The sequence below is a fragment of the Podarcis cretensis genome (genome assembly GCF_951804945.1).
Source record: "Podarcis cretensis genome assembly, chromosome: 9".
NCBI classification, from domain to species: domain Eukaryota; kingdom Metazoa; phylum Chordata; class Lepidosauria; order Squamata; family Lacertidae; genus Podarcis; species Podarcis cretensis.
In genome coordinates this window covers 78,885,143-78,896,993 of record NC_137178.1, presented here as the reverse complement: position 1 = coordinate 78,896,993, position 11,851 = coordinate 78,885,143, and the positions used below count along the sequence as shown (strand labels likewise).

The following is an 11,851-nucleotide window of genomic DNA, read 5'->3' as shown; positions in this document are numbered from 1 at the left end:
CTGCAGCCTCACCTGTTCCAGGCACTCCAGTCTTCCTGTCCTCCTGCAGTCTGGTCAAACTCATGCTGGTAGCTTCGAGAAAACTGTCCAACCAACTTTGCAACCAGAGGTTCAACTGAATAGAATCTGAATCACATGCACCACAAGGCCTATGCAGCCTCAACTTAAGATGGCTCCCCGGCCTGGCTTTGCACTGCAAAGTTTGCAGCAGCACGTGCAACAAAATGGTGTCCAGCATTCAAAAACCCCCTCAGCTTGCATTAACTAGCCACACACACACAGCCTCCCCCCCTCGCCACGAGATTGCCAGTCACCCACCATTTTAGTCAACCAGCTCCTTTCTTTCCCCCCATAAGTCAATCAAAGGAGCCTCCAAAACAAATTCAAAAGCCCCCCCCTCCCATGAGATCTCCTTTCCTTTTTCCCCACCATGTGCCCCCGTTCCAGACAGACCTTTTTGCCGGCAAGGGTGAGTGGACCGTCGATGAGGTATCCATCCGATTCTGATCCGAGCACTCAGCACAGGTATGTTCAACTTCTGAGCCCCTCTGAGCTCAGAAAGCCCAGCCAGCAGCCAAACGAAGCCTCAAGGAAAACCACCGTCACCTCTCCGCTGGGAAGCGCTGAGCAAAGGCGAGTCCCCAGGCAACGCAGCCGATTTGATCAGTACAAGGCATGCAAGCTCCCAGTCGTTCTTAGACTTCTTATTGGGTGAGCAACACAGCCAAGCAACACAGTTGGAGCCTCCCTCCTCCCTGGCCGGCAGGGAGAGAGGGAGAGGAGCTGCTTCCTTTGAAATTTAAGGGACATCATTTAAGGGACATCCATCAATAAGGGACAGCAGCGGGACATGGTGCTGGAATAAGGGACTGTCCCTCCAAATAAGGGACGCTTGACAGCTATGTAAATACATTTATTAACAGCAACAACTACCTTTCTAAACACAAGCTTCTAGAGAGCCACGTGGATCACCAAAGGGAGGGGGTGTCGGAGGGGGGACCCTCATTCCCTCATGCTTTTCACAGAGGGTTCTTCTAGCATTCATCCTGATTTGTTTGCAGGGAGATTAGATGATGCATTCATTTTGATTGGTTTGCGGAAGGGTCAGATGACTTTACTTTCCCCTTCCCTTTCCTTATCTCAAAAAGGCCTGATTTTTTTTTTTTGGGGGGGGGAGAGAAACTAGGTTTGTCATGGAAGACTTCCCCAATCAATAACAATTGTGTGACCTGAAATGCCCTTGTATGTGGCAGCATCGATGTAGCCAGGGGGGCTGGGGGGCAGCTGCTTCCCATCAAGTAAATCAATAAAAATAGTTAACTAACAGAAGCTCTGCCCCCCACAACATAAATTCTGGCTAGGCCCATGTGTGGCAGACTGGAAGCAGCCAGGGACAGAGATGCAAGACAGGCAGGGGAACCAAACGGCAAAGATGGAATAAAAACCCGATAAAATCAGATGAATGGAGAGGGAGCTTTTCTGTGGAGGCCTTTGGGACAAATGAATCTCTAACAGCCTGTCTTTCAGCTATGCTGAGAGAGGAGAGCCATCTGTATTTAAAAATGGATAATTCCTCACTAGCTTTAGGACATTAGGAAGCTTTGCTTGCTCAGCCCACTCCAGAGAACTGACCCCCACCACCAAATTTCAGCTCAGTGTTATTATGCACCTAAAAGCCAGAAGGATATTGATGTCTCCCTCTATTATACATGAGTCAGGGGGCTTCCCAGGCATTTTCATCTCAACTGCCCTATAATATGTTTTATGGTGTTATGTTGTTTGTTTGTTTGTTTGTTTGTTGTTGTTGTTGTTGTTGTTGTTGTTGTTAAAGTATTCCATACTCCATACTGTTGTATGTTGGGGAGAGAGAGAGAGAGAGAGAGCGCGATCCAGCCCAGACTTGTGAGAAAATACATCCCTCCAAAATGATGGAGACAAAGGCCTGCAATTTTGGTGACTTTCAGTTGCACAGCAAATGAAGAGGTACCACATATTAACATATTAAGTGTCAGAGTGAGGCATCTAATCATAAGCCTGCATTTTTATTAAAGCTTATATGTTTAATCAGGGCTTGTATTTTAAAATGAGCTTAAAGATTTTCAAATGTTCATGCCAGGCAGAAGAGCAGCTGCCTAAGAACCTTGGCAATGTTTTTACTCCTAGACAAGGGGGCCCCCTGATTTATAGCAGAAAACAATTCTCAAAGTCGTAAAAAAGGGAATTACAGGCTGAGAGCCAAGGTTACACTGACCCTACAAATTAAGGGTTGATAAATAGTAAAATGAGCCATATCTTCTTCCTAAGGTTAAAAAGGCCAAGAGCAAATTGAAAAGCAACTGGTCTGGCTGGCAGAAAGGGAGCATTTTTGGGAAGTCTTTTCTAAAGCTGTTTCTTTCTTAAACTAAGATCCTTTTAAGATTTCTTTTCCTTTTAAAAGGTTATTTATGTATTAAATAAGGTAAAGGTAAAGGTACCCCTGCCCGTACGGGCCAGTCTTGACAGACTCTGGGGTTGTGCGCCCATCTCACTTAAGAGGCCAGGGGCCAGCGCTGTCCGGAGACACTTCCGGGTCACGTGGCCAGCGTGACATCGCTGCTCTGGCGAGCCAGAGCCGCACACGGAAACGCCGTTTACCTTCCCGCTGGTAAGCGGTCCCTATTTATCTACTTGCACCCGGAGGTGCTTTCGAACTGCTAGGTTGGCAGGCGCTGGGACCGAGCAGCGGGAGCGCACCCCGCCGCAGGGATTCGAACCGCCGACCTTTCGATCGGCAAGCCCTAGGCGCTGAGGCTTTAACCCACAGCGCCACCTGCGTCCCATGTATTAAATATATTAGCTTAAATATAATTATGCAAAGGATTTAAGAAATGCTAGATTCTTATTTCATATAGTTGTAAGAGTTGTAACTATCCTGAAATTAAGTCAGCCACCAGCCCAGCCTCCTGCCAGACAGGAGACGCCATTGAGCACTCCTGATATATGGTTGTCAGGCCTTTTGTTTAGAAACCTTCAAATGAAGGAGATCTCTCAATGTTGATATGAACTCAAAATCCTTGACATATGTTTAAGATAAAAATTCAAGATTAACCATATGTTTTGGAAGGCAATAGGGCAAGGAGGGCAAGAGGTGAGCTGGTAATTAAGATTCCTTGTTGAGACACTTGTAAGATATATTACTACTTATTTGTCATTTATAGATAGCTCTTTGTGTCCCATAAAAGGGCAAAAGGAAATGGGTGTATCTTTTGTGATTGGTTCTAGCAAACAGCCAATAGGAATTTCAACCAGGCTGATTGGACAGAGGCAGCCACAGGAGGAGCAAGGGGGCTGGATTAAGGAAATATAAGTGCTGGCCAGAATGGCAGGAGGCCAGGCCAGAGCTTGGTAACCATATACCACTGTGCCTCATATTTATTTGTCTGACAAATAAAGTATTATTTTAATTTCTCTATTGCTGCGTTGAATATTTCATTCCAGCTAAGCGTTAACCACAAGCAGGGTGCTACAAGAGGAAGCTTGTCTTCCAAAGCTAGTTGCCATAATCTATTGTACCAGTGTCTCCAGAATAAACACTGTTGCCCCTTTCCAATTTCTAGTGATTTTAATATGTGCAGCTGCAAGGCATTTGGTGCCCAGAGCTTTTCTGTATCTAGTCATTCCAGCCTCCTCTTTAAATAGACAAGAGGGCCAGGACTGATAGGTTTTTTTATGAGCAGATCTGGATTCTTCTGCAGAAAAAGTTTGTGTTTCCAGGAAACAACAGCTAGTGTGCATGCTACCCCAGAAAGAAATAACAGAACTGTAGTTGGAGGGGATTCCCAAGGGTCATCTAGTCCAACCCCTTGCAAAGCCAGGAAGGTTTTTAGGTGGAGGAGGAGGAGAGACACTAGATTTTATGTTTAGTTTGATGAATCCAGCAAGGCAGAATGCACCCAGAACAAAACACTCAAACAGGGAAGAGATAAATCAATAAAAAGCACAGCAGCAGGTGCTTAGGACTAGAAAAATCTGAGAAAGCAGCGGGTGACTTTCTCTAGGGTTCAGCAGTTTCTGAGTGGCTCCATCCTTCTCGGTGCAGACAATAAATGCAAACCTATCAACCATTCAGATCATACTTCAGGGCAGGAGCTGGGAACACACATTAGGAAAATCTCCCCCTCCCCCTCCTCAGGAGAATCTTGCTGCATGATAAAGCTAAAATATATGATTTCTCAAATCATGATACACTGGGCGAGAGATTTTGGGTATAATATACAACTTACAGCATGCGCAAAGTTACGGAATTGGGATTTAAAATTCACAGCATGTTACACGTTGAAAGAAAACTATATGAAAATGATGTAATGTTGGTATTTAACTCCAAGCAAATTAGCAGAAATGTATAAAACAGGGTCAATTGTATGTTGGAAATGTAAGGGAAAAGAAGGAACCTTTTATCATATGTGGTGGAAATGTAAGGTAGTAAAAGAATTTTGGGAAATGATATATAATGAGTTGGAAAAAAATGTTTAAAATAACCTTTTCTTTAAAAAACCCCCGAAGCCTTCCCTTTAGGAATTCTAGGTGCCGAAGGACAGATCGTGAAGCTGAGGCTCCAATACTTTGGCCACCTCATGAGAAGAGAAGACTCCCTGGAAAAGACCCTGATGTTGAGGAAGATGGAGGGCACAAGGAGAAGGGGACGACAGAGGACGAGATGGTTGGATAGTGTTCTCAAAGCTACAAACATGAGTTTGACCAAACTGCGGGAGGCAGTGGAAGACAGGAGGGCCTGGCATGCTCTGGTCCATGGGGTCACGAAGAGTCGGACACGACTAAACGATTAAACAACAACAACAACAACAGGTGCCGAAATCCCAAGGGAGCAGAAAAGACTATTTCTGCGTGTGACCATGGCTGCGTGGATGTCACTGGCTCAGAGATGGAAAGAAGATAAAGTCCCAACCAGAGAAGAACGGCAGACCAAGTTGATGGATTATGCTAAAATGGCTAAAATGACTGGAAGAATCAGAAATCAGGAAGACCAAAATTTTAATAAGGAATGGGGAAAATTTATAACTTAAAAACCATTGTAAACAGTTAAAATTGTTAGTAGCATTGGAATAACACTTGTAGTTTAATGGTGAATTTTGGATACAATGGAGATGTAAAGGATTTGGATTATTATAAAAGATGCAGGAGGAAATTATTAACAATAGGACCCACAAAGGGGAAGAGGGAAGTCCAGGAGATTCTCTGGAATCTTGTTTCTATGTTGTATGTTGGATATATGACTGTAAAATGTTAATCTGAATATATATGTATATGAATGAATTTCTCAAATCATGTAATTAGACAAAATGTATATAGAGTATGCAAGAAATACAAAAACCTACTGGAAAGGAAAATACCCCTATGGCTATCACCAATATAAACTAAAGCTGAATATGGAACAAAAATGGGCAACATATAGAGACTTTTTTTCCCCCAGACCAAGAGGTGAAGTTGAAGAAGCTAGAAGACCCCAGAGGTCTGGTGATGGACTGGTTTCAATATCATCAATTGAATGAAGTGTTTAAATTAGATCAGCAACATGGATTTACAGATCAAAGTTCCTAACTTGAAAGGAAACTAGTAGAAAACAAAGAAAAAAATAATTTCTAGGATATATATGTTACCGTTAGAACGGGAAATAAAAGATGAAATGGTTAAATCTGCCATGATACATTGGGTCAGAGATGTAGGGCATGATACAGAAGTGGACATGTGGGGGAAACTATGGAAAACTGGTTTGAAATTTACAGCATGTTACGCTTTGAAAGAAAATTACATGAAAATGATATGCTGATGGTACCTGACACCAAGTAAGTTTGAAAACATATGTAAATCAAAATTAGGAACATGTTGGAAATGTAAAGAAATAGAAGGTACATTTTATCATATGTGGTGGACATGCAAAGGTTTTGTGGAGATGATAAATAATGAGTTGGGGGGAAATGTTCATAAAAGCACTCCCCAAAAGACCAGCAGCATTCCTTTTAGGAATGGTTGTGTCAGATGTACCAAAGAATCAATGGATTTGATTTCTATATTCAGGTACTGCAGCCCGAATTTTATATGCCCCCAAATGGTGGAAAGGTATAGGACCCACGAAGGAGGAGTGGCAGATGAAACTGTTGGAATACACAGAATTAGCAAGTTTAACCAGTAGAATCAGAGAGCAAGATGAAATAACCTTTAAGAAAGATTGGAAAATGTTTGTAGACTATATAAAGAATTGTTGCAAATTATTGTAACTGTATGAATAAATTGGAAAACTATAAATAAAAAATAAAAAAGAGAGAGAATCTTGCTGTGTTCCTGGAGCTCTCCAAACTAGAAACTGCCACCTGCTCGTTGTTTGGGTGCCTGACACATTTGGTGCACCACAATCTTGATTGTGTCGACTTTACCACAAGAGCCGCAGCACTTGAGCCAGAAGCAGCAAAGAAACCGCTTAGATCCAGAAAAGGGAGAGAGAAGGGGCAGGGAGAGCGAGAGAAAGGGTAGATTGACAAGAAGCTGTTGCCTTTAGATGGAGTCCAGATAATGATGACTGGCTTCATATGGATGAAGAAAAGATACTTACATCTACAGCCTGGAAGGAAGGGCCCCCTTTGGCATGGTTTAACAAGCTCTTCTTATTTTCTTGTCTGTGTTTGTTACTGAAACACAAAAGCCCCACCCGTGACACACTTCAATTTTAACTAGATCATGCCTCCTCCTGTAGTCTTCTGAAAACAGTAGCTGAGGTAGGGTTGCCATATTTTGAAGAGCAAAAAAGAGGACATATTTGTTGACGTCTACTTTTAACTATGGGTCGCTATGATGGCTCTCATTTTACATACCCAGTGAAAAAGAGGACATATGGCAACCCAGAGCTAAGGGGGACCCCTTCTCCCTCTTAATTCCAGCGCGGAAAAGGGCATTTGGGTCCTCCAGCCTGGACTTGGTGTAGGCAGCAAAGTGATGGAGGGAGGGGGCCCCATGGAGGGTGTCTCACCCAAAGGACCACCCAATCCTCGACCTGGAACTGCTTTGGAGAGGGACCCCACATATCCATCCCCGGCAAGAAAAGAAAATTATCAGAAAAGTTCTCAGAAAATTGTGAGAAATTCTCCAGCTGGACCAGCAGGTGGCAGTCCGAAGTCTCTGGTCAGCTCAGCCCTGGGAAGATTCTCTAGGGAATCTGGAAAGCGCTCTTATTTGGAAATAATCAAGAGAGCAGGCCTTATGTAATTTGTTAATGCAGAAAGATGCATTGCACTGTTAAGGCCCTACAAATTCCAATCGCTCACGTACAAGAATGCTGGATCATGGAACAAGTGAGATCATATCTGTACTTACAGAAATTGATGTTTAAAATGCTGAAAATGAACGTTGGAATCACACAAGACTGTGAGGTAGAGGGAATCAATGCTGACTCAGCTTTGCTGCCTGGTCTTTCACCAGCCAACTCTGCAGAGCCTTTAATACCGCAATAGAAATGGAAAGGAGCTGGAGTTACTTAATTAGATTGCATTAATTAGATTCTAGTTTCTGGAAAAGCTAACCTGGAGTCAAAGCAATAAATGAAGTGTGTGTGTGTGTGTGTGTGTGTGTGTGTGTGTAGACGGACCAGAGGGACCTTCAACAAAATGTTGCAGCGTGAAATGGTCACAATCCTCCTCCAGGAAACTCCATTCCATTCCTTCTTCCTCCGACAACATTCGGTGGCCGCTAAGCCTGTTCAGTGCACATTTGGCTGCATTTGGCAAGTTTCCCCCTCCCATTTGAGGGTTTCCTCTCCTAAAGAGTTCTTGTAGTTCTGCAAATCCCAAGACTTTCCCAAGACTGCTGTTGCCGCTCTTCTTTGAGTTTGACTGAATGAAAGCAACAGAGCTGACCGCATGAAGATTAGAATGATTAGTATTTATGATGGAGAGATAGGTAATCAGTAATATGATAACCAAATGCTAAGACGCTTCTGAACCCATTGCAGAGAGCAGCAGCAATGAGAGCTGAAATGTAACAGAGAGCGCATTACTGCATTTGCAAAGCGGGCATAATCTTAATCATTTGCCCAAGGGGGGCAGATGTGGGGAACATCGTCCTACAGGCCTTCACTCGGCACCCACAAAGCCCTTAAACCTCCCCACTCATTGCCTCCTAGCTCATAAGGTTGTGAGGGTGGCTACCTTCTGCCTCCTTGGAAACGGAAGTTGGAAGAGTGGCCTCTTTTCCACTTCCTCTTTCAGCTCCATGTGCTTTTCAAGGCTCAGGTTCATTCTGTTGGATCTAACATGTACTCAGATTCCCTGGGAAAGGGAAATGTGTATGCATGTATTCTCTCCTTTTCCAGGCCGGGGGCTGATCCAGAGAGGGAAAGAGAAGTCACCGGAAGGGATGGCACCCAACATCTTTACTCAAATATCCTAATGTGCCCACAAGCCTAAGAAAGTTGGCACCCATGCACTATATAATGGAGGCACCGTAGCAGTGGGCCAAAGGCAGGGAGGCCAACAGTAGGTGGCGCCAGAGCCAGTGACTGGTTGTGCTGGAGCCAAAGACAGGCAGAGCCAACGATTCTAGGTTTGTCCCCATCCTCTTCCATGCTGAGTTCTATTGGGGCAACACTAAGACTAAGGAGAAGGAGGCTGAGAGGCAGGGCTGCCCCCTGAATTGGTGGTAGGTAAGAAGGCAGGCGGGGGGGGGGGGCTGGTGAAAGCAGACAAAACTTGGGGGGGGGGCAGGGAGCAGTGCCCCATTTGGCTTAATAGACAACCAGGTGTACAGAGGGCCAATCTGACAAATCTACCCAGGAGACAACTCGCAATCCCCAAAAAGTTGTGAATCCTTCCCAGCACTTCTGGGACCCAAAGGTGGCAAGTTAAGAGTTGGCAGTCTTTGCTTGAAGTGCTGGTGCCTTCCCATTCTGCCCCCATCTCTGTGCCCCACTGCACTTTTTCAGCACAGCCCCAAATTGCAGATCAAATGTCCGCTTTGCTCCTGAATAAGTCATGTCTGAATCTCAAAACTGACATGATTTCTGCTTCCTTTCATCCATCGACTTCTGGCAAGCACTTATCCAGAGTGTCTTGCGGTGTTCTGTACTGTGATGGGCAGCCCCGAGTCCACCTTTTAAAATGCTCTGTGTGCTAACGCAGAGGTGTGTTCAATGTGATTTGCTTCCAGGTCACTTCCCTACATCTTCCAAAGTGGCTTATCTGGGAGAGTCTAAAGTTAAGGCAATCACATTGTGTAGAACAGTGGCTCCCTACTGGTGATCCACAGACTCCAGGGGGTCCACAAACCCCCCCCAGGGGGTCTGTGGCACCCTTCACAGAACAAAAGCTACCACAGAGACATCACAGTTCTCAAAAGTTCCTTGGCTTGGCTTTGGAAAAACAGGGGGGCTGCATTACTTAGCTAATTGGGAACCACTGTGTAGAACATTCAATTGCAGCTTGTCAATAATAATAATAATAATAATAATAATAATAATAATAATAATTTATTACTTATACCCTGCCCATCTGGCCAGGCCTTTCCAGCCACTCTGGGCGGCTTCCAACAAGATATTAAAAACACAATAAAAGATCACTTACCAGCCTCCCCATTTGACTTGTGTTAATCTATATTATTTGTCCATTCAAATTCATTAACTCGGGTTTGTACATCAGAAGGAGAGGCTAGCACTCAATAGCACCTGGTTTATGGAATGTCAGGTGACTTTTTATCTTTCTCTTTGCGAAGAGCAACTCCTTTCCTGCATCCCAACAAGGCAGAGGGGCTGAGAAGGACAATGTGGCCGGGTGGCTATGAGCATTGAAATAACCTGCATAATAATTCCCTTCCTGTCACAACTTATTACAGCCCCACAAACAAGCAACATTTGCCATTTCTAATGGAGGCAGATTATGTCTCCATTCTCAGATACTGTAATGACTCAGGAATTAAACTTCATCATTATCCTAAACTATTTCTCTTTTCCTTTCCTTGTTTTGTTTTTTCTTCTTTCAAGTTGCTGATTTGAAACTTTTCTTCTCCCTTTTTGCCTGCAGGGCACTTAGATAATGTCATCACAAATTACTGTTTTCCACACAGCGCAGATGATAAGACCAGAGGCATTGAAGGAGCATAAATGGGGAAAACAAGATCAGAAGATCAAGGAAGCCACTTTCCTTGACTTGTAAATAACAAATGTTCATAATAATGTCATGGGGAAGGCAAAGCAACTATAAATATTTAGGTCACTCAAGGATCTTTTACAAGTGCTGTTTAAACACATCTCAGAAGAAAATCATGTATGCAGCAATGGCAGTGAGAATGCTACTAGCCCAGAGATGGAAGGAAGGAGAGGTACCAACAAAAGAAGAATGGCAGATGAAACTGGTGGAGTAGGCAGAGATGGCGAAACTGATGGGGAAGATCCAAAACCAGGAAGATTGAGTATTTTCTAAAGACTGGAGCAAAGTTGTAATTTATTTAAAAGACCACTGTAAAAAGTTAAAATCTTTGGCAGGAATGCAGTGACACTTGTAATGTGGAATTATTTATGCTAATTGTGGTTATATAATAGGTGGATAATGGTAAAAGATGTAGCAAATTTAAACTCAAACATGGAACCCCTGGAGGAAGGAAAGGAGGTCCGAAGGTTGAAAAGAACCTTGTATTTTAATGTTTGAAATGGTAATGTTTTATATTATAAAATTATCAAAAACCCTATACAAAATGATAAAAAAAGAAAATCATAATGGAAATCCTTACCTTTAAAGAAGAGAACATATAATCTATTCAATGTGCTTGCACTGGCAATAAAAACATCTGAGAGTTCTGCTATCAGCAGACATAGGTATGGATATTCCCTCCATTCACACGTCCAGGCACTGGCGGAGGAACAGGGGTGCGGGGGGAGCGCACCGACCCAGCGGGCGGCATGCCACACCCCCAGGATGTGTGCCACACCCCCGCCTGCTCTCTGCCCCCCCGACAGAGCTTGAAGCTCCGCCCCTGTGTCCAGGAAAAGAATTCCTTAAGAACATAACATAAGAAGAGCCTGCTGGATCCAGCCCATGGCCCATCTAGTCCAGCATCCTGTTCTCACAGTGGCCAGCCAGATAAGAGACCCGCAAGCAGGATCCGAGCACAATAGTCCTCTCCCTTCCTCTGCTTTCCAGTGACTGGCACTCAGAAGCATTGCTGTTTCCAGCTCTGGTGGCAGATGATATACCTCATGGGTCCTAGCCATTGATACATAGCTGTCAACCGTCCCTTATTTGGCGGGAAACTCCCTTATCCCAGCGCCGTTTCCCGCTGCTGTCCCGGATTGATGATGTCCCTTAAATTTCCCAGGTTTCATGCTCGCCTGGCTCGGGAGGGAAGCAGCAGCTCGGGGTCCTCCTCTTCAAGAGAGCATGCACATGAACTGCCGCGTCTCCGTCTCTCCCTTTCCCCCCTCAGGGGCATGTAGTGAGGAGACGAGTGGCAGCGGGCGGGCCGGCAGCCCCTCTCTTGCGAGACTTCCGCCGCGCTGCCAGGGGAAGCCGGAGGCGGCATCAGTGGCAGAGGCTGAGGCGGTGGCCTGAGGGAGGAGGAAGAGGAGGGGATGGGGAGGGATGCAGAAGGGCGCTGCTTCAGCGGCCGCCACAAACTCCTCATGCCGGGCTTGCGGGTGGCGTGGGCAAGAGTCTCTGTCCCTCCCTCCCTCTCTCCGATGGAACTCCTCGCGGCAGGACGACGGCAGCCCCAACGTGCTGATTAGCATCTCCTCCAATCAGTGCAGCATCTTAACATAGAGATATCCCCCTCTGCATCCCTTTCATAACTCTATTTTTATAAATCATTTGTCCAT

The 11,851-nt window shown here is 44.8% G+C and overlaps 1 long non-coding RNA gene across 1 annotated transcript; it reads left to right on the top strand.

Moving 5' to 3' along the window:
* The first annotated feature begins 8,276 nt into the window (after positions 1-8,276).
* On the top strand, positions 8,277-10,695 carry LOC307223460. Its single transcript, XR_013842097.1, has 2 exons — positions 8,277-8,485; positions 10,062-10,695. It is a non-coding gene; the product is annotated as an uncharacterized lncRNA (long non-coding RNA).
* The last annotated feature ends 1,156 nt before the right edge of the window (positions 10,696-11,851 follow it).